Here is a 23,094-nt window from a genome sequence, read left to right on the forward strand (position 1 = left end):
ACATTGAGGGGCTCTGACAGGATGGAAGCTGCAGGCTCGGGACCCCGGGGCAAGGCCAGGCCACCCCTGACCCCCGTCTCCTTCAAAAGCAGACTACACAGCTTGTGCATTGCCTCTCCTGGCACAATGGTCCCCCCACCCCCACTTCTTTGCCCACCGTGCACCACCAGTCTCCCCCAGCAGCCCGTCCGGGTCAGCCCTTAGCACGAGCTCCACCTCCTCCAGGAAGTCCATTTGGACTGCTCGCACCTGCCAGGCAGACAAGCCACCGCCCTCTGTGGGATGTTGGGGACAGGCACTGCCAAGAGGACGTGAGGCAGAGCTGAAAGGATGGACAGCCCAGTGTCATCCCTGCCAGGGCTGACCCGGGGTCCCCTGACACTGTAGGCAGAACAGACCACGTGGGCAAGGACAGCAGCAGGGTTCTGCTGTGATAAGCAAAGTGAGACGCAGTGGTTTGGAGGACGAGGGCGGTCGCTTTGCAGAGAGGGATGCGATTTGCTCTCCATTTGGGATAGAGAGCTGTCAGAATTTGCTGGCAGGTCGCACGAGGACATGAGCGAGGGGGGGAAGAGAAGATCTTGGAGGGTTTGACTTGAGCCACGGGAAGGACAACATTGCCAGAAGGAATGGTTTGGGGAAGAGAGTAGCCCCTCTCTGGCCTCGTTCTGAGATGCTGCTAGACACCCAAGTGGGGATCCGATTGGCAGTTGGTATGTGAGTCTGGAGCTCTGCATGTGGGTGTCCTTAGCGCACAGATGGTGCGTGACGCCGGGAGCCTGGCGGAGGCACCTGGGAGCGAGTGGGAATCGGGGAGCCCTGAGCCCTGGGGTGCGCTGACACTGGGGGTGCTGGCCTGGTCACTGCAGGGACAGCAGCGAGGGTGCATGGGCCCTGCCCTGGGGATGGCTTTCACCATGGTGGGTGCCGTGGACCACATCAGGAGACCCCTCTAGAGTGCGGGTCAAGGGTTTAGGAAGGGACCATTTTTCCCTTGCCTGCAGTGCCATGCTCCTCAGCCTTGAATGCCCGTTGAAATCACCTGGGGGACACTAACCGCCCTGCCCCCGATGCCCGGGCCCCACCCCAGTAACTCTGGAAGAATCTGCATAGGGGTTGTGCAGGGGGGCTTTTGAGAGCCCCCAAGTGATGGAGGTACACAGCCAGCATGAAGAACCTCTGCTCTGGGACGGCCTGAGTCATGGGGTGGCGGCCTCAGGGAGGACAGAGGACAGAAAGGAGTGGGGTCTTCCCCAGGAAGGCACCTGAGAGCCCCAGCTGGGGCCGTTTGGTCATTCCTCCCGCGGGCAGTTGTCACAGGCCTATGAACGCTGACGTTCCGGGACTGGAACTCAGAGCTCTATGTGGAAACCGCGTCCCGGCAGACATAGTTAAGGTGTGGTTATACTGTATCACGGTGGGCCGGAAAGCCAGCACTGGGGTCCCTATAGGAAGGCCACATGAAGTGGCCAAGGTTGATGGCAGTCCTCAAAGCTGGAAGACGCAGGAAGGATCCTTCTAGAGCCTCAAGAGGGAGTAGCCCTGCCAATGCTTTGATCTTGGACCTCTGTCCCCCAGCCCGTGGGACAACACACCCCTGGTTGTGTAAGTTCACCGGGCTAATGGCGCTTGTTTAAACGACAGCTGCAGAAAACTCCTCCAGGGCCGGCAGCTTCTGGTCCCCCTTCCTTTCATCCTCCCCCTCACGTCGCCTCAAAGGAAGGCAGGGAAAGTGCACCCCCACTCCTGTGTCCCACCGCCAGGCTGCCGATGGCTGGCCCATGGGACCCACGGTGATGGGGTGCCTGCCGATGGCTCGGCCCCGCCCAGCTGGGGAGCTGCCACTGCTTGCCCGTGTGCTGTCTGCGGCTCAGGGCAGGTGTCGTCCAGTGGCTTTGAGTGGGAGACTATGGGCCACCTCCAGGGCCCCCCAGAGAGGTTGGAGGGCACCCTAGAGCGGCAGTGCTGCGAGCCTCCACAAGGGGGAGCCACTCAGGTCCAGGGGCTGCCCCTGTGCTCCAGCTGGCTGAGCCCTGCACTGCCAGTCTCCTCTCCCAAACCTCTGGGCCTCAGTTTCCTCTTCTGTCAAGCAGGAAGAGTAACAGTCCTTACCGGAGGGTCGTCGGGAGGCGTGCACATAAGTCGTGCAGTGTTTAGAACAGCACCCAGCCGGCAGTGAGCACGCGGGACATCTGTGAAATGGAGCTGGAAGGAGAGCTGGGCGGCCTGGGGTGCAGGCAGGGCCATGGTGTCTCACGGACCACGTCTCCCCGGCGACTGGGCCCAGCACGGGGCCGCGGGAGGGCTCTCTCTGGCTTTGGCCCAGACCATGGCAGGCCATGGGAGGAACGGGGCCCAGCTGCTGGCTGCCTGGTGACGGCTCCCCACAGCTCCCTCCGATTCCCTGGTCTCACCCAGCCCTGCGTGTTGCAGCCCACAAAGCAGCGCGCTGATGCCCCATCATTCAAGGAGGAGTAAGCAAGCTGAGGCCGAGAGGGGCAGAGCCTGCCTGAGGGTGCACAGCCTCCTGAGGTCCCAACTCTACCAGCCGGGCAAGGCTCCCTCTGTCACATCCCATTTAATCCTGGCCTGTAGCAGCCTGTGACCTGTGGTGACCCCGAGGTCCAAGGAGGCACCCAGGCCCAGGGCTCAGAGGTCGTGATGCAGAGCTGGGTCCCACGGTGGCCCCCTCGGCTGGCTTCTCCCGGACTCCCTCCAGGCAGCTGGGCTAGTCTGAGAAGGCGGGTTTCCTCAATTATCTGCGGGCGCAGGCTGCTACAATGTATCACTCTCTCCACCAGGGGCTGGGCTTCTGGAGAGGTTAGCTGTATCTCTGTGCTTAATAGTTCCTTTGAGAACCCCCTGCAAAGGGGGGTTACTGACTCAAGGGCTTTCTTCGTAAAAGAACCAACTGTGGTTAACGTTCACGAAGGCCTCCCTGGGCCAGGCCCTGCTCTATTCCTTCCACACTCAGGCCCCACCGCGCCCCCAAGGGGCTGGCATTCCTGTCATCCCTGCTGAGCACCTCCAGGGGCTGCCCTTCCTGGTGTGGTCCTGGTGAACACGCAGAACTGACCGCGTCTGTTTATGGGAATGCCCCCGCATGGGAAGCCGGGTCTGGACCCATCTGGGGCCCCAGGCACCCCACAGTTCGCCCCCTCGCCCCAGGCTCACCCCCCGCCACCCCCGCTGCCTCCACCCGGAGCTCTAAAGCGGCAGCAGCAGCTTCTTCTAATGGGTTAAGTGACTTTGCTCCAGACACAATCCCGTTTACATTATGGGCATGAATAAAAGATGAAATCCGCGGGGTGACTGTCAGGCCCCCCCGGCAGCACCGACAGGAAGCGACTCTGTGGGGAAGGGGCTGGGCGCCCCCACCAAGCCACTAAATGAGGGGTGTCAGCTTGCTCCTGGGGAGGCCCAGCAGGTGGGGGAGGCCTGGGGGAGCACTGACGAAGGAGAGGCAGGAGGAGCACTGTGCTGGGAGTCCACGGCACACATGTTCACGGAACATGCACTCTGTGCCCGGTGCTGCTCTGGCAAAAAAAAAAACTTAAAGAAAAGGGGGCACTGATAAGGGACATTGCCCTCACAGAGAGGGGCATGAATGGGAAATAAGCATGTGTACGCAGTCACACATGATACAGGCAGGGCATGATAAGATCTTTGGAAACAGCGAAGCCAGGGGAGGGGAGGAGAGAGCCAGGGGGGGCTGATGGTGCAGGCGGTAACGTTCCAGCCTGAAGCTGCTGAGCAGGCAGAGGGCACTGTAGGTGCAACGGCCTTGAGGTGGGCAGGCTCTTGGGCGCATCCGAGGCTGGAGCCCGGCTGTGAGGGTAGGGGAGGCCATGGAGGAGCTGGGGCAGGTCCTCCGGGGCTTTGATGGGTCATTCTGCCGCTCAGGACTTGGGACTCTTTACTGAGCAGAGCGGGAGGGACCTCTTGGGATCCCCCGGGGATGGAGCCCGGCTGCCCCGGGGTTGGACTTGGTGGACCCTGGCAAGCCGGCCTCAGAGGAGCAGCTGCTAGAGCCCGCTGGCTGCTCATTAACCAGGCCTGGCCACTCCGGGCTCCAGCAGGAGCTGGAGGGGCAGGGCAGGGCACCCCGCTCTCCCACCCCGCTGCTTTATCTTGGCAACAGATTGCACAAACCCCAGAGCTAATATTGAACTTGCCTGGATTTTAAATAGCAGCTGTAAACACTGCTGCTCCCCGCCCCTGGCCCTCTGCTCCCTGCCTGAGGAGGGCACTCAGGTGCCGCTGGCCCCAGGCACTGGCCGGGCAAGCAGCCCAGGGGGCAAGGAGGGCAGAGTCAGTTCCCCAGGAACCAGACTCGGGATCATCCGACCTGCCTCTGAGACGCGAAGATGTTCCCTTGGGCTGGAAAGGGCTTGAGGGTCCCTGCAGAGAGGCCAGGCGCTGAAGTCAAGCCCCCAGGGGATGCCCAGCCAGCCCCCACCCCCGCCTGGGGTTCCAGGCCTGGGCCACTGTTCCTGGAGGATGAGCACCTCCTGTGGCTCCTTGGAACCCCAGGAAAACTTCTGAAATTCCCCCCAGGCAAAGTGCCACCTAGAGTGGCTCCCATCCCATCAGTGAGGTGGGCCAGGCCTCGCACACGCTCCTGGGGCACCACTGTGCCCCGAACCAGCCAGGGGTTGAGAGGGCTTGTGGACAAATGAGCAAGTAAATCAGGGCAGGGCACAGGGTGCTGGGAGGGGAGAGCAGGCTCCAGTCCGCCTGCCAAGCTCTCCCCCGGGCGCCTGCTTCCTGGCGCAGCTCGCAGGGAGAAGGGATGCGCTTTGAGCCCCCCCAGGCCATGTCAGTCCTGGCCTCTGCTGCCCTTCCTGGGAGAGCTGGCCTGAGGGCACCCCAGAGATGGAGTGCCCTGCTCTAATCTTTAACCCCAGGCCGATCCCCCTATGAGGCTGGAGCCCCTCCTCCCCAGAGCTCTGCAGGCCAGACACCAGCACGCTGTTGGGAGCGGTTGCTTCTTCAGATGGAGAACATTCTGGGATCTCTCGAAGGAGCCAGAGAGGCAGCATCTCCCCGGTAACAACAATCATTTGTTCACTTAATCCGTCATTCATTCAGGGAAGACTTATGCTGCCCTGTGGGTCCCCTGTGTGTTCTCAGCACCGGGACGGGGAAAGGACCCAAGCCCCCCTCCGCCCCCAGCCCCCAGCCGCGGACGGAGGCAGGGGCCAGGTGTGCCCGTCAGAAGTCGGGGTTTGGGATGCGCTTGATGTTCCAGAGAGTTCACCTTTGCTACCCCTGGGCCCGCCTTCCACCGGGGAGCCGGGGTTTTCCTGGAGAGAGGCCAGGCCTCCTCAGAGCAGCTTGCTTAGGCCTGGGCCACAGGATGGGAGTGTGTCAATATTTTAACAACCAGCACAGCTGGACCGGTTCGTACAAGGCACACATCGAACCGCCGGCCGGGGGGGGGTCCTCCGGTGTCAGGCAGTCTGGTCCTCGCCCTCCTCGGCTAACTCCAGGGGCGCTGGCCTCCGGGGTTTGTGGGGGGCCCCACCCCCCAGCCCCCATCCAACCTTCTCTCCCAGCCCTCCAGGATCTTGCTTAAATACTTTAAAACAATCTAAAAGTAATTATCACGAACAGGCTGCCTGGGAGCACCTGCTCCATCCGTCCCCCGGAATCACTAATGCGCCCGTGCTGAGCGCTGACAAGCGCTGGGCTCCCCGCGCGTCCTGAGTCGCCAGATGCTCCCGCGCCATGGCGCCCCCCTCGCCCCCCGCCACGTGCCACGGCGAGGGCCGCCCGAGCCCGTGTTCCTAGCACAGCTGTCACTTCCAGCGATCAGTAGGAAAATCATCACCCCACGAAGTCATACATATGGAACATCATATTTGCAGAATATTTATTTTAACACGTGTCAGGGCCTCCGCGGGCTGCAGGCAGAGCCTCGGCCTCCCGTGCAGGCAGCTGCCGTGGGGCTTTCATCCCAGAAGATGGCGGGGCGGGCAGGGGGCCGGGCGAGCTGCCGCTCCTGGGGGTTGGGGGGGCCGGGCCGGCGCTCCGGGCAGCCCTCTTGTGGCGCTCAGGGGCGGGGGCCTGGCAGTGCCCATGTCCCCAGCTGCCCCCGCGCAGGAACAGCTGCTGAACAGCTGCCTGCTCTGTGCCGTCCCAGCCAGGGGCCGGAGAGGGGGACCCACGTGAGGTATTTCAACAGGGAGAACTTAATGCAGGGCATTGGGGGAACAGGTGCAGGGTTGGGTGGTACTGGAAAAGCAAAGGGAGCACACACACATAACAGACACACGCCCAGGGCCAGGAGAAGGCTGGGCTTGCTGGAAGCCGTTAGTTTGGGGGCGCCTGGGTGGCTCAGTCAGTGAAGCATCTGCCTTGGGTTCAGGTCATGATCCCGGGGCCCCGGGATCAGGTTCTTCCTTGGGCTCCCTGCTTGGTGGGGAGTCTGCTTCTCTCTCTGCCTCTGCCACTCCCCCTGCTTGTGCGCTCGCTCGCTCTCTCTCTCTCCAATAAATAAAATCTGAAAAATAAAAGTATAGAAGCCATCAGCTTGGCAGAGGAGGGACCCATGGAGCCGGGAGCCAGACCTCAGAGGAAGTGTGTTGCTGGGCTGGTGCTGGGGGCGTGGGGAGAAGACAGGCTGGCTCCCGGAACTGGCGGGGTGAGCTCAGGAGCAGATCTCCTGGTGGCAAAGGGACACAGTGTCTGCCTGGAAACCCGGGGCTGAGCTGCACACCACACAACCAGGAGACACTGCTTCCCCGTTCTGCCCTCCAAGGCTCCCCAGACCAGCCTGCCCTTCCCACTGTCCTAAACTCACAGTATTTAGCAGGGTGTGCTGCAGGGTTTTCACTCCCTGTCCTCTTATTGTTGGGTCGGAGCAGTTTTATTGCTGGACTACAGATGGAGAGATTGAGGCTGAGAGGTGACGTGGCTTCCCTCGGCCAAGACTCCATAGCAAGAGACGAGGAGGCGGTACACTGCTACCGCCTCACGCTAATATGGGTAATATCTTACAGATACTTCTTTCTGCTCAGTAGGGAGACTAAGGCATGGAGAGACGAGGTTGCCTCCCCATAATTGCTCAGATAAGGTGGAAGGACAGCTGGGAGGGCCAGGACTCAGACTTCAGACAGTCCCCCTCTAGAATCAACACTCAGTTACGGCTCTCCAAGAATCTGTGGGAGATGGATGGATGGACGGATGGATGGATGGTTGGAAGGACGGATGGACAGATGGACAAATGGATGGGTGGATGGCTGATGGATGGATGGTTGGAAGGACAGATGGACAGATGGACGGATGGATGGATGGACGAACAGATGGAAGGATGAGTGGATGGATGGACTGATGGATGGTTGGATGGTTGGAAGGACAGATGGATGGATGGACGGACAGATGGTTGGAAGGACAGGTGATGGGTGGACAGCTGGGTGGATGGTTGCAAGAAGAGATGGATGGATGGATGGTTGGAAGAACAGATGGATGGATGGATGGACAGATGGATGGATGAATTATGGACAGAAGGGTGGTTGGAAGGACAGGTAATGGATGGACAGATGGCTGGATGGACGGCTGGGCGGATGGTAGATAGATGGTTGGAAGGACAGATGGATGGACAGATGGACACAGATAGATGATGGATAGATGGTTGAAGGACAGATGGATGATGGATGGGTGGGTAGAAGGACAGATGGATGATGGATGGAGAGATGGATGGATAGATGAATGGTTGGAAGGATAATTGGATGGATGGTTGGAAGGGTGAATGAACAACAAGAAAATATTCCCTTGGCCTGAGGCATGTGTAGTCACTGGAAGTATACTGGATTAACCCTGCTTGGCCCACTTCTAGTGACTCAAAGACCCTCGTCTTTTAGTGAGAAGTGCTTGAAGTAGAGGCTGGGGGTGGGCAGGGCAGGACATAGGCTGTGTCCCACACATCTTGATTTGAATCCTGCCTGGACCCTCAGTCTGCTCACCTGGGAAATGGAGCCAGGAGGCGGTCTACGCCATCTCCTCCGTGCCTGCGAGCCAGGACCTCACAGGAAGAATGGGTGCAGCCATGCTGGTTCTGTGCCCCTACCTTGCACACCCACAGACCTGAGCCCACATTCACACACAAGACACATGAAGACCCATGGACACACATACCCCTGACATACCGCCTAACTTCCGAAGGCACACAAGGGAGCGGTAGACACCTGTGGGCACCCCCTCCCTGCAACATATGCCTGCAAACAGAACACACAGAGCCATACATGTGGAGACACAGCCACAGACACACACACCTTCCCACAGTGTGCAACTCCGGCCCAGAATGTGCATCTGGGGCTCCTTCAGAGAAAGCCCCTTAGTGCCTGACGCCCACGGTCACATTCTCACACAGGTGTGTGCACAGCTCATGTGCTGGTACGTGACCCAGAGCACAGAGGACTCCCCAGATGGACCGGCAGTGCTTGGTCAGGAAAGCGCCAGACTACTGCCCAGAACTGTCTGTCCTGGAAGCTGGGACGCGTGGACACAGAGACCCTTACTTATCCCTGTGGGGCTCTGGTAGCGATGGGCCGACAGGGGGCAGCTTGTTACATATAACTAGTGTGAATCTGCTGATGAGGGACAACCTGCCCCTCCTTGCCCAGAACCTTCCCATGGCTCCCATGTCACTGTGGCAAAGCCAGGGTCCTGACTGGCCTCTAGGCCTAGTGTGATTGTCCCACATCCTCAACCCGATTGTCTCCCTGTTCTCATCTCCTCCTATACTCTGCCTTGCTGTGCCGCCAGCCACGGTGGCCTCCTTCCTGCTCCTCAGACATGCCACAGGGCCTTTGCACTTGCTGCGTCTGCTGCCCTGAACACCCTTCCCACTCACATTCGTGATCCCTAGCCTCCCTTCCTTTTACAGCGCAGCCTTGGCAAGACCTCCTCCCTCATTTGGGCTCTCTGTCGACCCTACCTCCTCTGTGTTTCTCCAGAACTCTGCATCGTAGCAGACATGTGCACAGATATATGTATTTACTTATCATCTATCTCCCCACTGGACTGTCAGCCCCGCCAGGGCAGGGGCCCAGTATGGGCTGTGGGGTGAGTGAATGTTGGCGGATCTCATTTACTGTTCTGTCTTCTCCACGACTAGATCAGGGGCTCAGCCTGAGCCCAGCTCTGTGGCGGCTGTGCGGCGGGATCCTGACAACATCGAGCACTTTCTAAGTGTTCACGAGGTACTGGTCTAAGAGCTGTACGTGTTCACTGGCTGAATCTTTAGAGCCTGGTAGAGCAGGAGGCCTATTTTGCAGATGAGAAGACAAGCAGCACAGACGTACGGTGAAGGATAAAATCTAGCCCCTTGTGGTCCTTCACGGCAGGAAGACCATGCAGATGCCAGTACAGGTCTCAACACAGGCAGTGGCTCCTGTGTGGCTGTCATCCCAGTTCAGATGAGGGGAGAAGCCCACATAGAGGGCTGTGGAACTGGGAAATCAGCAGCCAGAGGAGAAAGACACACACATATGTACACACACACACGGCAAGGACACACACACATTCCCCAGTCAGCAAGTTGACCAAGTCCACCCAGGATGCAGGCTGCCCCCTGAAGGTTCTACCTGGGCCACCCAGTAATGTGCAGCAGCAGAGCTGGAACTGGATGCTCTGGTCCAGCAATCAGGTGTCACGCCTCAGTCTAGGACAGATGAGACACAGAGAGGCCAAGCAACCCGCCTGAGGTCACCCAGCTTGGCAGGACCAAGCTCAGTGGACTCCCAGAGGGACTTGGGCGGGACGGCGGCTGAGGCAGCCTGTGGCCTGGTGATTTGATGACGGAGTCTACCGTCGTAGACTTCTGCTGTCCCTGGAAGGCCAGGCCAGGAAGGAGGTGGGTAAGCATGGCCGGTGAGCGTGGTCCACACAGTGGATCTCAGCCTGGGCTCTAGGCAGCAGTCCCCTGGGGAGCTTTCCAGAATGCAGACGCCAGGCTGCTGCCTCTCCCTGGAGATTCTGGTGTGATCGGCCCAGGGTGCACTCGGGGCCTGGAGGTGCGGTGGCGCGGGGCCTTCCTCTGAAGGGTACGTTTGAGGAGTCTGGATGAGGGCACCTGCGGGACCGCCCCCAGGGCGAGATCCAGAACAGCGGCTCTCAAACTTGAGCACCCATCAGATCGCCCCTGGGGTGGCCTTCAGGCACGGACCGCTGTCTGTAACTCAGCCGGGCAGCCGTAGGGCCCGTTTCCCACAAGTTACCAGGGGTTGCCACCGCCACTGCCTCGAGGTCCCCCTTTGAGGTCCACTGACTGATGCAAAACTTGCCCAGAAGCCCCGAGGGCATTGGGCATGAGGATTTTTAAAAGGCCCCAAAGAGATTCCCCTGTGCAGCTGAGGCTGAAACCCACCGCCCGCACCAAGGGACGGATTCCTGATGGCCAGTGCGTGTTCAAACCTGTGAGCTTCGCTCAGAAATGCAGGGACCCCCGGGGGCCGTAATGCGCTGAGCGGAACAGGGCAGCCAAGTGAGGCAGGCACAGGAACCACCTGGGGCGGACGTGGAGGGGACAGGGGCAAGATGCAGCACTGCCCGCACCACCACCCCCCGCCTCCCACGGCTGACTGTGGCTGCAGGGTGGCGTATGGCAAAATCGTGGTGTTTTTCAAGAGAAGCCAGAAGTCCAGATTTTTCTGTCAAATCTGATTTTTAAATGTTGGCAACTAACGTGAATATACAATTTGTATGTTACCACGGGGCAAAGCACACACGAAACCCCAGCCGCGTTTGCAGGCCGTGTTTGCAGAGCCTGCTTCTTGGATCCAAGCACCTGCTGGACCCTAATCTGGTCCTTTGGGGAATCGGAACTGGAAATTGGCCTCCAGGGACAGGTGTGGCGGCTTCCTCCTGGCATCCCCCCTGACACCTGGCCCCGACCCAGAACCCGCCTCTCGCCCTCCCTCCCCACCCTGAGCCCAGGCCACGAGCAGGTCGCCTGGCACCCTACAAGCCCAGATCCCGGAGGGTGTCGAGAGCCCCCCAGTCCCCCAGCCGCCCACGCACCCTCTCCTGACAGCTTTATCAAGCCTGCAGCCTTCCCAGTCCCATTGTTCCTGACATCTGTTTCGGTAAGTGATTAATTGCAATTAGCGAACGGTTTGAAAACCCTGGAAGAACACTCAGCAGAAAACTCATGAAGATTAATGAGTGGCGGGCTCGTCAGGAGGGGCACCGCAGACACACGGCCACAGTGGAAGCCGGTGGAGTCGCTGTCGCCGGGGCAGGTGCTGGGAAGCGAATTGGAGGTGCCACCCCCCCTCCACGCCCCCTACTTGCCCCGCAACCCTCCTCCCCCATAAACTACCACTAGATGATTTCTCATCAAAATGCATGAATTACCCACTAATAGGCTATTAATAAAGCCCTTAGAGTGTCATAAGATTAGGTTCTAAGCACGCAGAATGGATTGCAGTGCTTCCAGAACCGTCTGCCATTGGCCGGCACGGGCGTGCCCAGATAGGGGAGGCAGGAGCGGGGTCGGGGGATGGCCGACACACAGCCCTACCCGTCCCCCAACGCCGGAAGTCAGGTCTGAGTGCAGGGCAGCCTCTCCTGTGCAGGGATTCCCAGCAGCGCTCACCTCCCAGGCAGGCGGAGACCAGGTGGGAGGCAGGCAGCAACCCCTAACGGCGCCCGTCTGCCCAGGGCCCCCCACACCCACGGCTCAGAGCCCAGCAGCTCCACGCGCTCTCAGGTGTGTGCGACCCCTTTCAGGCCACGTGTGACCCGCCGTGTAATCATCGTCCACACGTGATCTTTGTCGTGGATCTTTTTGGACCACGGTGGGCACCCCTGGGGCCGTGTGGCCCGCCACCTTTGGTATTACACCTTTTTGTGGAGGTCCCTGGCCCCGCGGCCCTTCTCTGTCTGTTTCTAATGATCAGGGCTATTCATCAAGGGACGCGTCCGTGGCCGGAGTTCTGAAGGCCTGCTATAGAGGGAAACTGAGGTTGGGACCTGTTAAGCAGCATGCCCCGGACACACGGTGCGGAAGCAGGGTCTGTCTGAAGTGCAGACTGAGCCTGGAGTTTCAGAGCAGTCCCACCCCGCATGGAAGGGCGTCTTTTTTTCTTTAAGCTGGCTCCATGCCCATCATGGGGTTCGAACTCATGACCCTGAGATTGAGAGTCACGTGCTGACTGGCTGAGCCAGCCAGACGCCCCTGAAGGTCCTCCTGGTTGACCTTGTGCTTTTTCAGGCCTGCTTCGGGACCCAGGCAGTGATCAATTCCTCCCCTCCCGAGACTCTTCTGGGAGAATTGGAAGGGGGCCTGGAGCTTCAGGGGGCCTCAGAGCCCAGGGAGACTCAGGCCCCGCCCTGCCCGATTCTGGTACTGGCCCTGCGCTGCAAGATGTGAGCAACCGGTCTGCCCTGCGTGGTTAAGTACATGCCCGGGCTTCGGTTCTGGGTGCCATTTTGTTTTCATTTCGTCTGCACAAACTCGAATGAGGCAGCTCGTACACATTGCGAGGGACAAAGAAAACGAGACTGTCGGGGTTAAGCTACTTGGGTCAGAACTATGATCTGATTGAGCTCAGGTGGGCCTGACCTCAGTCCTGGGGTCCCTTTTTTGTTCCTACCCCCGAGTCAGTGCCTTGCCCTCTGCCAGGCTTAGAGAAGTGAAGTGTATGCCGTTGAGTATGATAAGCTCTGGGGCTCTTCTGCTTGGCACTGATTTCTATCTCTCTGACCAGATGCAAGTTGGGTAGGTGGGCGAGTGGATGATTGGATGGATGTTGGATGGGTGGATGGAGAGACAGATGGGGGGTAGATGAACAGATGCGTGGACGGACGGACGGACGGAGGGATGGATATTGAGTGGATGGATGGATGATGGATGGATGGATATTGGGTGGATGGATACTTGCATGGAACTGGGTGGGTGGATGGATGGACAGACAGATGGGGGATGGATGGATGGATGGATATTGGTGGATAGATGGATGATGGATGGATGGACAGGCAGTTGGATGGACGGACAGATGTACAACAGGTGGATGGGTAGGGGGATGGATAGACGGTTGGACCGGACACTGAGTGGATGGATGGCTGCATGGAAGGATCAGTGGGTACTGGGTGGATATTGGGTGATGCACGGACGGATGCGGAGATGGATGATGGTGCTTAGGTGACTAAATGGAAGGAAAGAAACCTCTGGTTCTATTTGGGAGAGGAAGAGCCCTAATTCTGCCGCATCTCCCTGACGAGAAGCGATGAGGCTGAGCAGAAAGTCTGCAGGGTCCGTTGGAAGGACTGCTGCCCAAGCCCTCCCCGTCCCAGGAAAGAAACAGACTTGCCACCGTCCTGGGTTTGTGAACAGCAGAGCTGGGAACCCCAGCCTCAACCCTGCACATAACGTGACCCTCAGTTCCCCCCACCACAGTCTTCTCCTTGGGCATCGTGTAGCAGGCGATCTAGCACTCTCTAGGAGAGAGCCAATAAGAACTACGACAAAGGTTATAATAATAAAAACGAGGGACGTGCCATCATGCCATCATGATGACTCTGTGCCAACTCTCTCCATAGGCATCTAACTCCTTGCATTCCCCCAACAGCCCCGTGAGAAAGGGCTCTGGCGATTTACAGATGAGGAAACGGCCCAGAGAGGTGGAGGCCCAGAGCCAGGACGTGAGCCTGGTGTGGGGGCTGTGCTGGCTGCCCTCTGCCCCTGGGCCCATGGGGTCACGGCACCTCCCTGCTTACCACCCCCCACCCCCACAGCAAGAAGCTTCACGGGCGCGCGACCTGTCCAGTCACCTGACGTCCCACGCTTTGTGTCATACCCTGGTGTTGTCATCCTGACATTCAGTCCTCTGAACAAGGGGCCCTGCCTTTTCATTCTGCACTAGGGCCCCACAAATGACATGGCTGCTGCTGACTCACAGCCCCTGTGCCTTGTTCAGGTCGAGGCAGGGGGTCCCCAGTTGGCTGGGAGGCTGGGATGGTGGGGATCTTGGGCCACGCCCACAGGTGGGGGGTGCGCTCTCCCCAGCAGCCCCCCGGGGGTGGATCTGCTCTGGGGCCTCCCTCTGGTCATCCCTGGAGATCCTGCTCCCTGCCCCGCACCCCATCCCCCACCCCCACCCCCAAGCTGCACTGGAAGATCTTGGAGCACTGTGTGTGCCCGGTGTGTGCCCTAGATCTGTCAAAACCCCACAGCAGGCGCTTGCTTGGCACACAGGAAGTCAGAGATGGGCACTGGGGGGAGGGGCTGGGGCTAACGAGGGGGTGAGGCCTGCTTGCTTTCCCACGGCCCCAACCCTGTGTCTCCGGCTGCAGGAGGTCTTCGGGGCAATCTGGGCGTGATGGCATAGCTCAGGGAGAGGAGAGACACGGACTGTGTAGCGTGGTCTGATAATGGGGGAACCCTAAAATTTCCCTCCTGCATGTCCCCTCGGCTCTGTGTCTTCCTGTGGGCCTCCAGGTTTCTTCTTCTGAGCAATGGGGCCATGCAACAGGTCAGCCTCCTCACTGTCAAGTGCATGCTGTGGGGCCCGGTTCCCCCACGCAGGAAGCAGAGGGCAGCGGGGTCACGGATGTGTGTGTGCTCAAACATCAGCCAGTGGGACCAGGCCACGTTCCACCCTCAGGTTGTGGGCTCCCAGGCCCAAGGCCTTGGTGTCCCCCGGCTGCCCCCAAAAGAGGCAGTGTCTGGGGCTCCTGGTCCCTGAATCTCAAAGATGTGTTTCGGGAATGTATTGAGGCTCTGTGGGCTCCCCCAGCCTCTGCAGCCTTGCCAGGAGGGGCAGGGAGCCTGGGTCAGGGTTAGCTCTGGGTTGGTGGGGGCTGTTGGATTGGCCATGTCCTTTCTACCCTCAAACTCCCTTCCCCTCCCTTCTCTGACCTTCAGAAAGCAGCCCTGGACGGTATCAGCCTAGATTGGTTCTGTAGGGTTTCCCTTATCCCGGCTTTGCAGGTAGGGAGACTGCCCAGAGAGCTCAAGACACTTTCCCCAAGCCACACAGCTGGTAACTGTCTCCACCTGATGCCAGCCGCAAGTTCTGGCGGGTGCGTCAGCTCGTCAGGTCGGGTCATTGACACTCCAGTGCGATTGGGTCAGCCGGGCCTCACCCTGCGGCCTTCCCAGCCCCCCCCCCCCCCCCCCCGAGGGGGGGGGCGGTCCACCCCGCCCCGGGGGGGGGGGGCCCGGGCCCCCCCCCCCGGGCCCCCCCCCCCCCCCCCCCCCCCCGGCTGTAGAAGGGCAGCGTCCAAGCCGGCGCTGGCGGGAGGGGTCACGGTCCGCATCACTGGGGCCATTCCTCGTCTAGGGGCAGCCGCTGGGCCTCACGCAGGAGCCCCGGGGAGATCCCAGCCCCTCTCGGACAGGGGCGAGACGAGACTCTGCACCCACAGGGTTAAGGCGCAGGCCCGGGCCGCGGGGAGCGGGAAGGCTCTGACCTCCCGGGGCGTCCCGGGCAGCCAGCTCCAGCCCCAGCCGGGCCAGCTGGGCGCGGCCCAAGCCCCGGAGGGCTCGTGGGCGCCGGCCTCCCCGCCCCGGGGGCGGGACGGCGGCCTGGAGGGAGCCCCGCTGGCCGAGCGCCCGGTTCCCGGGCTGGGACCCCACGCCGCGGCCTTCCCGGGTCGGAGCCCTCGCCCCCGCCCTCCGCGGCGGGCGGCCCGGGCCGGTGGGGGCCGGGTTGGCGGCCCCGGAGCCCATCAATAGGGGACATCTGTTTTAAGACTTGGGGACGGGGAAGGTGAGGTTAACGCCGGGGTCGGCGCCGCCAGTGGCAGCGCCCCCCTCCCCCCTCCTCTCTCCCCGGCGACTTTTGGCCTCGGAGCAGATGGCGGGGGCGGGGGGCGCGGGCGCAGACGGCCGGCCTCACGTGTTACCACACCCACGAAGTCCCAGGGGGGAGGGGAGCGAGGAAGCCGCCGCCTCCCCTCCCCCTCCCCGCCATCTGATCTTCCTCCCGGCGGACGCGCCTGGGGTCACAGAGGCCCCCTGCAAGCCCTCCAAACAATCCCCCGCCCCCAGAGGAAGTGGGGGAGGGGCAGCGAGCGCAGAGGAGACCTTTTTACATGTAAATACGAGAACCGGCCTCCTGGAAAGGCTTTTTCCCCTCGTTTTTATTTCGAGAAAGCCTGATGTTCCCAAGACCGAGGCCTCCTGCTGGACCAGGAGGCTGCCGTATGGTGCCCGGAGGGAGAAGTGAGGAAATCTTGCCATCCAGGGAGCCGGCACCCACGCCGCCCCCGGGGAGGGGGGAAGCTCTGTGTTTGCACAACCGGGTAGGCTCCACCCAGGAAGGCGGCCGGAAGAGGGCAGCCCCTGAGTCTGGCGGGAATCCTGGGGCAGCTGCGAACTGCCTGTCCCTCGGGACTGCTCCCTGCCCCCTCCGGGCCTCGGTTTTCCCACCTGTGAAGTCCCTGCGCTCTCGGCGCGCCTTCCTTCTGGCTTGGGGGGGGGGGGGCGGGGGACACTCACAGAGTTGGGCGGGGTGTCCCTGAAGCTGGGTGCCTGCCCGAGAGCCAGCGGGATGTGTGTCTAGTGGCTGGACTGTCTCTGGGTTGGAATCCTCCCCCAGCCCGTTAGCTGTGTGGTCTCGTGCAAGTCTCTGGACCTCCCCGACCCCCTCTTGGTAGGATTGTGTGGGTCGGAGTCAGTCGTGGGGGTACAACTGCAGTGCGCACGCAATAAATAGTCACTCTACTTCTATCACCGCCCAGTGTCTGCTTCCCCAAAGTTGTCCCAGGCTTGCGGGAGGGAGGTCTTTCTGCTGCACCTCCGCCATCAGACTGGGCCTGCGCTTGCACTCTGTACTCCCTACAAGGCGTCTAACACCTAGTGGGCACTCTGCGGAATTTGTGGAATGAGTGAGGGAAGAAATGAATGCGTGAATCGAGACACCTGACGGGGCGGGGGTGGGGGGGCTTTGAGCCCAACCTGAGGGACCCCGCGGGGCCTCATGTTTGGGTTCTTTCTGGACCTTCGCTCCTCTTGCGCAAAGTGGTGAGGGGGTGGTCTCCGGGGTGGCAGAGCAAAGAGGAAGGACTGTGCCCTTGCCTGGTCCTGTGGGAAGCCCCAGGGCCTGCCCCCCACAACCTGAGGGAATAAGGAATCGCAGGTGATCTGGGAGGGGTACAGGGCGGGGGGGGGGGCGGGGAGGACCCAGGACGGTCCTGTTCCAGGCACTGCCTCATGTCACGTTCATGGGACGCGAGGAGGTGGGTGCTAGCATCCCCTTCTCTGGATGGGGAAACAGAGGCCCCAAGAAGCCACGTCACTCCCAAGCCTCACAGCTCGGAAGCGAGACGAGCAAATGGACACTGAGCGCTTCCGTAGCTTCCCCGCTCTCCCGCCTCTGCAGCCTCTGCTGGTTGAATGGTGACCTGTGTACGCTTGGTGCAAAGACTCAGAGGGCTGAGGTCACTCAGCCACACGCCGGTCCCTGGGCATGGATGTTGTGTGCAGAGATGAAGACCAGGAATTGGCTGGTGCAGGCGGCGGTGGCTTGGGGCCACCTGGTGTGGTCTCCTGCCTGCCTTCCACGTGGGCCACCTGGACACATGTCGGCCTGTTCCCCTGAGCCAGGCCCTCCCCATGCGGTGGGGCCAGTCGAGATCCCTGTGAAGCCCAGACAACATTGTACCTTGCCGACCTCCTAGCTGGCCCTGGAGGCCCCTGGCCTCCGCCGTCAGGGGTCACTGGCAGCCACTCTGTCTGCGGGCCCCGGGGGCCGTGCCCTCCCTGGCTCAGCTCCCTCACCCTGTCCTGACCTGGACGGTGATTTATGTGGTGGCTGCAAAAGGCCATGTGAGGTGGGGCCTGAGGACAGGGGTCAGGACAGCCTGGAGGCACCAAGGCTGAGGGTGGAGGCCTGTCCTGGGGACGCCCCCCCCTCCGGGCACCAGGAGGCCTAGACTCCCGCCATCTGGCTCTCTCAGTGCCCCTCACCCCCGGCTCAAATGGCCCAGTGGCAGGAGGGGAAAGACAGATGGTGGTGGGCCTGGAGAGGTGGAGGGGGGGGACTTGCCAGGGGGAGAGCGTCCCCCCAGCACGTACACACACACAGAGACACACGCACCCCATGCGCCAAGCTGAGGCACTTGGTAATTCTGGGTCTGTGTCGTGGTGGCGGAGCTTCTGATGAGCCTTTGGGTCCCGAGATGCCCGCTGCTCCACACACCAACACGGACATGCGTGGGCACACACACGTGCGTGCACAGCCATGTACACGTAGCTCTCTGCAGCGGCTCAGACCCACATTTGTATGTGCACACTCACACGTGTAGACCCACAGACACACACATGACACACATGTGCTCACGCCCAGATGGCACTGGCCCTCGGGGCTCCCCAGCCTGTGTGGAGCAGATCACCCCCTCTCTGGACTTCAGAGCTAATTCCCCCCACCCCCTCTCCCACCTGCCACCACCTCCCTTCCCACCCCGTAACCCTTTCTCCTCCCAGCACAGAGGTTTACTTTTAGAACATCAGGAGCCTATTTCACTCAGACAAAACCAGCTAGCTCCCCATGCAGGTGAAATAAAATCCCAGCTCCTTAGGCCACTCTAAATGCCTCCTGTACTCTGAACGCTCTGTCCCATGCCCCACACTGCCCCCAAGGGGGAACCTCTGCTGCAACCCCACTCTCTGCCTTCCCCCACCCCCAAACGCTAGATCTTGTTTCTGCCGCTGGGCCTTTGCACTTGCTCTTCTACTAGCCTGGTATTCTGTTCTGCCTGATACTGGCAGGACTTGGTACCGCCCTTGTTTAAGGCCTCAGTTCAAATATAACCTCCCCACAGAGGCCTTTGCTAACCACCCTCCCTAAAACACCCCTTCCAGCTTCGTTTCCCCTAGAGCCTTTGGTTGCCAAAATGGTATTCCTTGATGGTCTGATGTTCACCATCTGGCTTCCCCATCTCAGCATCAATGCCGTATGGGCCGAACTTTTATGATATTTCCTGGGGGTTCCCCGGCACCTGGCAGAGGGCAGGTGTTTTGTAGCTGGTCAGTAGGCGTTTGTTGCATGAATGCATGACGGACATTGTGATGGACTCATTAGTCAGTTCAGAGTGGCTCATGAGTCAGGAAGCAGGAAGCTGAACCCAACTGCAGAGGTAAACCGAGGCTGGTGGTGTGCAGCCTCTGGTGCCAAGGATTCGTCTAGGATTTCCTAGTCAGGAGAGGGGTGTGACGTATCTGTTCTCCAGATTTCATACCTGCCTTGAACCCAGAGGGCACCCCGGGGAGGGGGGTACCCGTCTGGAGGCCTGTCCGGTAGGGTGTGGACCCTGCAGTGCTCTGCCCCCACTTTGGGCAGTGGCCACCCTGACAGCCCCCCAGCGGAGTGTCCCCGGGCTGCTGTAACATGTTATCACAAACGTGCTGCTTAACATAAGAAATCTCTTCTCTGTGTCGTTATTTGGCTCAGGAGGCCTGAAGTCCAAAACCAAGGGGTCGGCAGGGTTGGCTTCTTCTCAGCATTCTAGGGAAGGGTCCTTCCTGTCTCCCAGCTTCTGGTGGCTCCAGGTGTCCCCCGGTTGTGGCTGCACCAACTCTGCCTTTGTTCTCACGAGGCCACTCCCGGCAGGTGTCTGTGTCTTTCTGTCCTCTCCTGTCCTGAGGATACCAGTCATTGGATTCAGGGCTCATCCTAAAACCAGGGTGATCGCATCTCAACATCCTGAACGGATACATGTGTAAAGACCCTGTTTCTAAGCAAAGTCCCGTTCTGGGCTTCCATGTGGATGGAACTGGGGGGGACACTCTTCAGTCCTGTGTACCCCCATTCTCTTCTCAGTGTGCTGCTGCCTACCACAGGGTGGGGGGCGGCCCTCAGGGTGGCCACCCTGCCCGCTAAGAAGACGGGACGTCTGTTTTGGGGGTGGGGGGAGAAGGTGCAGCTTCCATCGCTGGGGACCAAGGCCAAGTCACCTTGAACTCTGAGGGGACAAGTGGCTTGATATTACCTGTTCCCCCTCCACCCTGGGAAGGTTGCAGGGGGCGGGTAGCCGTGGCCTAGGGCACTTGATTCCCAGTTCCAGTCCTGATTCCAGCTGTGTGACCTGGGGCCAGTGTCCTCACCTCTCTCTGCTGCTTCCTCGTCTGTGAAATAAAGATAGCCATTCCTTCCTTCCTCCTGGTCTTGTTGGGAGGACTGACCAAGGAAATATTAGGTAAAGTACTTAGATCTGCATCTGGCCCCAGGGAACCTTTCTGTGTGCTACGCATTATTATGGGCAGAAACTTAAGTGTAATGACAAAGAGAAAAACCTAGAAGCGAAGGCACTGAGTGATGATGAGGTTGGGGTTTGTAGTCTAGCCGGGCACACAGGAGTTGGACCAGGCTACCCTCGAGGCCCCACAGCTTTCCTCACCACAGGAGAGGCTGGGGCAGGGGGAGCCCTTGTGTCTGGAAGACTGAAGAGCCAGGGGGAAAGGGAAAGCATCATGCTGGGTGACCTTGCCCGGGTTCCCCTACCTCTCTGAGCTTTGGCTTCCTCTCCTGCTGAGGAGGTGATCATGCTGGCATACAATGTAGCAACCAGAAATAACCCTTAGGAGGCTCAGAGCTCCTCCCCCGAAAAGGGACAGGCAGGGTCTGGGGGACTGGGAGGGGTTCTCCAGGCAAGGGGAGGGGCATACATCCACGGAGCTGAAAAGGACTTGGTCTGGGATTGCCTGAGCCCTGGAGGGGAGACCAGAGAAACATCTGGAAGGTTGCTCGCTGCCTTTTTCAGATCAGCAGCCCCTCGGCCAGCTGGATCCCTTAGGCCCATGATGCAGAAGGCTATTCGTTTTTATAGCTGCTGGGTCTGGCTTATTTGGAGAGCAAACACCCGGAACAGCCAGCAAACCTGGGCTGGGGGAGTCCGGGGATGTTCTGGTGGGGGTTCTCTTTCCTGGGCTCTAACCCAAAGGGCAAAGGTCATGGCTCACAGGACCCCGGTCCCCCATGTCTCCTGGATGTCTGCAGGCTGGTGGGTTGGGGTTGGGGAGCTAATCCTCCAACCCGTGTAAGTACATGCAGACAGGTGTGCACAGGCACATGCACACACAGAGACGTGTGTGCATTCACACATGCACACACGCTACGGCTAGGGCTCTGTGTTGATGGAAGAGCTGCCTTCTCTGGACGTCCCTGTGTGGCAGCTGGGAGGGAGGGGAAGGGGACCTGGCACCAGGCCTGAGCTCCTGTCCAGCCAGGTGGGGGAGGCCTCCCCCCTCCCGCCCCCCCCACCCCAGGTCCCCCCTACTCTGGTGTAGGAATGGAGGCTCAGATGGATTCAAGGCTACCCCCCCCACCACCCAGGTCCCACCTGTGCCCCTCCTGTCTGCTTTCTTTCTAGAACCTACGCTCAGGAGGCCCGGCCAGTGGTCAGTATGGTGAGGTCGGAACAGCTTGTGATTCCGTGGGCTCCCCCCCCACCCCGCTACGTGCGTGCCCCGGGGGGCTGCTCGCTGGGTGGCTTTACTGCATACCTGGCCCTCGATCTGCCCAGGCTTCCTCTCCCCTCCACCCCCATCGCCGGTGGTGCCCCACAGGGCCCCCGCCTTATTCTGAGCTGCCTAGCACCAGGCATGGGGTGCCGAGTGTTCACCCATGGTCCTCAGCCACCCCTTCTGCTCCCCGCGGGGGCTCCTTGCTGCTTTCTCTTCGGGGAGCACCTGCCTCCTCCACATTGTTAGGGGGTCCACACCAGGCAGGGCCAGCCTGGCTGCTAGCGTGGCGCAGGGGGCTCCCACTACCTGCGGACGTGGTGGGGGGGTGGCTGGTGCAGAGCACGGGTCCTGGGCAGGAGGGGGACGGAGGACCCCACGTGCCCGGGTGGCCGAGGCTCACGGCCCGGCACAGGTGCAGGCCCAGATTCTGTTGAGCTAAGCTTTGCGTGGCGGGCGGCTGGCAGCGAGCGGCTGAGCCTTCCGAAGGTAGCAGCCATCTGCACCGCGATAAAAAGCCCCGAGGATGATAAATAGACAAGTCTCGCTTTTATTGGATTGCCGTTTGGGAGCAGCCACTTTGGGTTTGGCACCGTGTTAACGACAGATTTCTGCTTCCCTTGCAAGGCCTGGCCTCGCGGGGAGCGCGCCAGCAGCGGTCCCCTCCTGGCAGGAGGGACCGCTCCCCCCACCCCACCCCGCCCCCGCCCTGGAGGCCTGGACAGCTACCCCCGCCACGCTACCCCCACCCTGTGGGGTTTCTCCGGGGCTGGGGGGCCCCTCTCCCAGCTTCCCCGGGGTCAGGCCCGCGGGTTCCCCTCCTAGCGCTGACCTCCGATGGCTGTGTGTCTCCGGCGGGCCCGCGAACCTCTCTGTGCTGCGAGAGCCCCATCTGTGAAATGGGCAAATACTGGTGCTCAGCGGGCGGGCTTGGGAGGTTCTGCGAGGAATGGCTGTGTGCGTAGCGTTTGGAAGAGCGCCTGGCGTGCATACGGTGCGCGTTATGTAAATATCAGCTGCTGGCGTCTGTGCCACCGTCACAGCACTATCGCGAGGGGCGCCGCTTCCAGAGAGCCTCGCCTGGCCCTGGCATCCTGCCGCAGGGAGCTGCTTGGGGTCAGCTCAGGGAAGAGGAGGCTCCCCCCCAGAAGGACCCCGACTCTCCCAGGAAGCCAGCACCCCGTCTTCAACCCACCACTCCCGGGGTAGAGGCTCTGGCCAACTGTGAGACCCTGGGCAGCGGTTGCCATGCTCTGTGCCTCAGTTTCCCCAGCTGTCAAAAGGGGATGATATCAGACCTTCCCTCGAGGCGCTGTTGAGAGGTTCCAGGGACACGGGCTGCTTTAAGCTCTGGGGCTGACAGCCGGCGCCCAGCAGGCACACATACATGGTGGCTGGTGGCCTTGGCGGTGGTTCTTCATTTCGACGCTCAGGTGCTAGGGCCACGGGGACAGGAGTGAGAAGAGCAGCGGTGCTTGGGGGGGGCTAGGCCCAGGGCAAGGTGCCTCCACAGACGGCCCACCACCTATGGCGTGCCCCGCCTTGGTGGCCTGAAGTTCAGCCTGGGAGACATGTGGACAGGACAGAGGGGAGGGGTGACGGGGACGCTGTGCGCGGCAGCTCACCTCTCCGAGCCTGGGTGTCCTCGCCTGTGCCCCCTGGAGGGCTGCCAGGCCCGTCCT

The 23,094-nt window shown here is 60.8% G+C and overlaps 1 protein-coding gene across 5 annotated transcripts in view; it reads left to right on the forward strand.

The window, feature by feature from the left end:
- GSE1 (Gse1 coiled-coil protein) overlaps window positions 1–23,094 on the forward strand; it is a 385,451-nt gene that overhangs the window by 181,624 nt on the left and 180,733 nt on the right. The window lies entirely within an intron of this gene.

Source organism: Mustela nigripes, chromosome 17 (assembly GCF_022355385.1).
Source record: "Mustela nigripes isolate SB6536 chromosome 17, MUSNIG.SB6536, whole genome shotgun sequence".
Classification (NCBI taxonomy): Eukaryota; Metazoa; Chordata; class Mammalia; order Carnivora; family Mustelidae; genus Mustela; species Mustela nigripes.